The following is a 5,593-nucleotide window of genomic DNA, read 5'->3' on the forward strand; positions in this document are numbered from 1 at the left end:
CATTTCCTTCATTATTATTGTCATTTCACTTTTAGCCTGAGCAATTATTTCTGATCTAATCTCTTCTATGGCCTTATGGAGTTGTTTCTTTACTTCCATTGCAATCATTTCAGCTATTTCAGGCATGTGTTTACCATGTTCTCCTATGTCGATGTGTCCTGGACTTGTTCTGATTGGGGTAGAGTTCTGGGCTTGTGTTTTAGTCTTTTGTTTTGGCATGCTTGCTACCGGATGCAGAAAGCTCAGTTTCTCTCTTCAGTAGCTGCTCAGCCAAAACTACTCGTGACCCTACTTTTCCTGTTGTTCAGGTTTGCCCCTGGGTGACCTCTGAGTAGCGCTACTTAGTCTCGGGTTTTCTGGCTGTTTTTGATTTGTATCTAGTTATCCCTGTTCTCAGACACGGGCACTTGTGTCGTTTGATGGCCGACCGTCCGATCCAGTGTCCCCTTGCAGTTCAGGGCACATGCACGACCTGACTCGGGTTGCACTGGTGTGGCAATCCCAGTCCGTGGACCTATGTCCCCAGGTAATTTAGGGTACAGGTGTAATTCAGATACAAACTGCAGGATCTACCACTTGTGTACCACCTGAATTTATGTCTCCAGTCAGATCAGGATACATACAGGAACCAGATGCAGCCCAGATGGGTATCAGTCACAGACTTTCCCAGTCTTCGACTGGCTAGGGGGTCTGGGCAAAGGCAAAGCTCAGACTTGCACCGTGGGTCAGCACCTTTTGGAGCACTCGCTCACTCAGCGCAGGTCGTGCAGGGTTGAGAGTCTGTTTGCCCCACCCGCAGCCAGAGAAGACCCGGGAGCTTCTGAGTGAAAACCACCTCTCTACCGCGGGCACAGGGAGGCCAGGACTCCATCTGTAATGGCAACGGCATCCTGATGTGTGCGCTCTGCCCTCAGGGAGTAGCTGGGCAATACCTGGCTCTCTCCACGTGTTTCAGCAGGGAACCCTGGCGGTGTGGGCGAGCACAGACTTGAGCCCAGGAGTCCACCCACTCCCGGAACAGTGGCTCTCTTGGCGCAGGACATGCAGGGCTGAGGGTCTGTTCGCCCTGCCCACAGCCAGAGAAGTTCCTGGGGCTTTGGCGGCGGGGTCCTGATGCATGCGCTCTGCCCTCAGGGAGTAGCTGTGAAATACCTGGCTCTCTCTGTACGTTTCAGCTGGGAACCGTGGCGGTGTGGGCAAGCACAGACTCGAGCCGAGGGGTCCAGATGCTCCCGGAACACTGGCTCTCTCGGCACAGGGTGCACGGGGCTGAGAGTCTGTTCACCCGCCCACAGCCAGAGAAGTTCCTGGGGCTTCCGAGTGTAAACCTCTTTGCCTCGGGAGCAGGGAGGCTAGGACTCCGTCTGTAATGGTGGCGGGGTCCTGATGCGCGCACTCTGCCTTCAGCAGGGAGTAGCTGTGAAATACCTGGCTCTCTCTGCGCGTTTCAGCTGGGAACTGAGGAGGTTGGCAAGCACAGACTCGAGCCCAGGGGTCCAGCCGCTCCCGGAACACTGGCTCTCTTGTGCAGGGCGCGCAGGGCTGAGGGTCTAAATCATTCTGTCTTGATTGGTAAGGTTAACCCCCTTGCATTTAATTACGGATAAGGAAGGACTTGCTACCCTGGTATTTTTCTGTATGACCTACATTACTGTCTTGTTTTAGCTAACTTTTTCTCTTTTTTTTTTTTCTTCGGTACCAAGAATCAAAGTCATGACCTTGCGCTTGCCAGGTAGGTGCTGTGCCACTGAGCTAAATCCCCAGCCCTAGCTAACTTTTTCTCTAACAAAATTTTGACTCCTTTAATTCCTTTTGTGTATATTCTAGTTTCGGGGGTTTGTTTTCGTGGCAACCAGATTTCATTTAATAACCTAGTAAGAGCATTCTGATTTTAATTTATACCAGGTTAATTTCAGTAACATACAAAAACTCTAATAGGTCCATTCCCATCTCCTTGCAGTGAATAACATTACAAGTACATCTTTAGATATTTTGTGCCCCCCCAAAAGACTCACACGCCATTTATTTTTCAACGTATATAAAAAATTAAAAGTAGTTGCAAACTAAAATTACAAATTAGCTTTTATAATTGTTCATACCTCTATGGAACATATTTGTTCATTTGCTTTATTGTCCAGTGTCTTTTCATTTCAACCTGTATGACTTACTTTAGCATTTTTTACAGAATAGGTCTAGTGGTCACAAACTTTGTTAAAGTTTTTTTTTTTTAATCTTAAAATATCTTAATTCAGCCTTCATTTTTGAAATACAGTTTACCAGATAGAATACTCAGTTTACTTTTTTCCTTTCAGTGTATATCAACCTACTGCCCTCTGGACTCCAAGGTTCCACCCACCAATCTCCCCCTGCACACTGATTATCCAACCCAGAGTCTTAAGCATGCTAGGCCAGTGCGCTACCATAAAGCTGCTTCCCTGCCCTGGACTCCAAGATTTCTCATAAGAAGTCTAGAATTTCATTGATGAACTTTTTTATGAGTCACTTGAAGAGTCCCTCTTTGTCTTTAAATATTTTGAGTCTTCATGTAGGCCTCTGGGTTCCTCAGAGCATCATACCTTGCATCTAATTTGGGAAATTACCAGTATCAGTCATTTTTTCAGTATGACTTTTGTTCATTTAACGTCCTTCTATTTGGGGGCTACAATACATATGTTAGTTTGCTTGATCGGTTGATCTACAGATCCCTTTGGCTCCGCTTTTACTTTTTTTCCCATTCCTTAGACTTACTTCAATTGTTTACAAATTCACTGATTTCACTCTCATTCCTGCTCATATCTGCTTTTGAATCTCTCCAGTAAAATTTTCATTTTAGCCGGGCATAGTGGCACACGCCTGGAATTCCAGCACTTGGGAGGCTTAGACAGAAGAATTATTGCAAATTTGAGACCAGCCTGAGCTACAAAGTGAGCTCAAGGCCAGCCTGAACCACATAGCGAGATCCTCTCTCAAAAAGACCGAAAATAAAAAAAATTCATTTCAGTTATACATCCCAGGTGCAAAATTTGTCTTCTTGGTTTGCTATTTCACTTGTACAATGAATTCCTAATGTTGCCCATATTCTCTTTTAGCATTCTGAGTGTACTTAAGACTACTGAAGTCTTAAACTATTAAGTTTGCCATTAGGGACAGTTTCTGTCAATTTACTCTTCCCACATCTGTTTTTTTTGTTTGTTTGTTTTGTTTTGTTTTTTTCCAGTACCGGGAACCGAACTCACAACCTTGCGCTTGCCAGGCAGGCGCTTTGCCGCTGAGCTAAATCCCCAGCCCCCTCTGTCAATTTACTCTTAACAATTAATACATTATTGTTTCTTTGGATTTTGTTGTTGAAAACCTGACATTTGTGTATGGTGGTTAACTCTGAAAAATAAAATTATCTGCCTTCCCTATGATTTGCTGGAATAGTTTTGTTGTACTGTTTCAGGGTATGAGTGCTAGAGATCAGCTTGAAAAATAAAAAACTGAAGGTCTTTCTCAAGTGTTTTTCCTGAGCATGTGTTCTTCCCTGGAAATGTGCAGGGACTCTAAATTCTCTGGAACATGCAGCTGTTTTATAAATTCCTTATCCTTAACTTTTAGAAGTTTTAATTCTTTGTTTATTTGAGACAGGGTCTCACAATGTAGTTCAGGCTAGCCTTGAACTCACTATAAACTTGCAGCACTCTTCCTACCTCAGACTCCAGGGACTAGAATAACACACCTGCACCATCACACCAACCTAGAAGGTCTGGCCCAAAGAGGAAAGGAGGTAAACAAACAGGCAGTGCCACTTTAAATTCCCCTAAACCAGTTCAGCTAATGGTGGTTTGCAACAATAGTGCCCCATCTCTCTGTCTGGACACCCACCATCAGACACAGCAAATGTGTAGAAAACAGAATTCAAAATATGGAAGTCAGCCCTCACAGGCCCAGCGCAGCCCCGCCGCGCAGACGCCCAGAAAGGCAGGCAGTAGGCGCCCGGGAGGCGGCGCGGACGCGCGCCAGGCCTCAGGTCAGCCACCGCCACGGGGTCCAGAACCGCCATGCCCCAGAGAAGCACCGACACAATAGTCCAGCACAGAGACCTGCGTGAACCATCCCAACATGGAGAAACCTCTGGGAAAACATGTCACACAGCGGGTAGCTCTTGGCCCTGCCTTTGACAGCCAGAAAGGTCTGGAGTCAGCGGAGAAGCAGCTAGTGAACAAGGACTCGGAGAACACGAGAGTACTGACACCCAACGACTCAGAGGTCAAGCTGACTGGGGACACGTGAGCCACTTTGGAGCCGGAAACCAGGAGGACCTTGCGCAACACGGCGGAGACGCCCTGGAGGCCATTCTTCCCCTAACTGTACAGGCTGCAGTGGAGGAGCGAGTGGAACTCCGGAGAGGTCTGCACCGAGACTTCACGGATTACATGGGTGCCCAATACTCAGATTCTATAGAACCGCCTTCATGGTGAAGGACCTTTGTCTCCAAGGAGGAGCCCTGCAAAATCATGTCTATAGAGGAGAAAGTGGATGGCCCATGGTTGGATACTGGTGCTGGTCTCTTGGTCCTTCTTTTTAATCCTAGCCTTCCTTCCAGCCATCACATCTCAATGAGGGGAGTCACTAATGAGGAGGTAATCCGCTATTTTTCACAACCCTTGGGCTATAACTACTTGTTGGATCTTTCTTGCATATCTTTGTTTTCCTGAGAAACCACTTTGAGGATGCCAACATGTATTGCAGCAGCCGTTGATGATTTCCTACAAATCTGTCCATAACTCTGTAATGTTTGTATTGTTCCTATGCTATTTCATAAATGGATGTACGTTTGTTACTATGTTTTTTCAACAACAACCACTGAGAATAGTCAATGATTATTTGATTGCTCGCTCTTTGTATAGCTTTATTTGTTTTCCCTAGAGACCTACTTTGGAGAAACCAAGATATAGTACAACAACCATTGATAATTTCCTGCCATTTTTGTCTGTAACTCACTATTATTTGTCTATTTGTTTTCCTGAGAAACTATCTTGAAGACACCAATAGGTAAAATAACAACCATTGATAATATCCTACCACTTTATCTGTAATTCTGTGAATCCCCCTATTGCTATGTTGTCCTTCTTTTACTTTTTAAAATTAAAAAAAATAGATATATTAGAAAATAGATGATACTTGGCTAACTAGGAAGCCCAAAATATTAAAACATATTTTCAGAAAAACCTGAACAAAAAAAACCAAAACAAAATAAAAAAAACAAAAAGTGGAAGTCTTTGGGGCCCACTCTTGACTTCTAACCAATTCCAAGAATCTCACACACTGCCATGAGGGTGGAAGCTATGATGCTAAGAGCTGAAATTACTCCTTACTGGATGAACAAACTCATATTCCAAGACTTAGATCTATTTCTAAAAGTATAACTATTTTCTAAATGGAGTGATTAATTCCTAGTACTTCTACTTGATATCACTGGAATTTTTCTCTTACTGTAACCTTTCTCAGCAGATATACCTTTATGTCCCCTATACATAACATTGTAAACACATCTATTCTTAAAGAAATCTTCGAATATATTATAAAAACCACAAAAGACACAACACACAGA

The sequence above is a fragment of the Chinchilla lanigera genome, unplaced genomic scaffold (genome assembly GCF_000276665.1).
Source record: "Chinchilla lanigera isolate Chin_1 unplaced genomic scaffold, ChiLan1.0 scaffold00091, whole genome shotgun sequence".
In the NCBI taxonomy this organism is placed as follows: domain Eukaryota; kingdom Metazoa; phylum Chordata; class Mammalia; order Rodentia; family Chinchillidae; genus Chinchilla; species Chinchilla lanigera.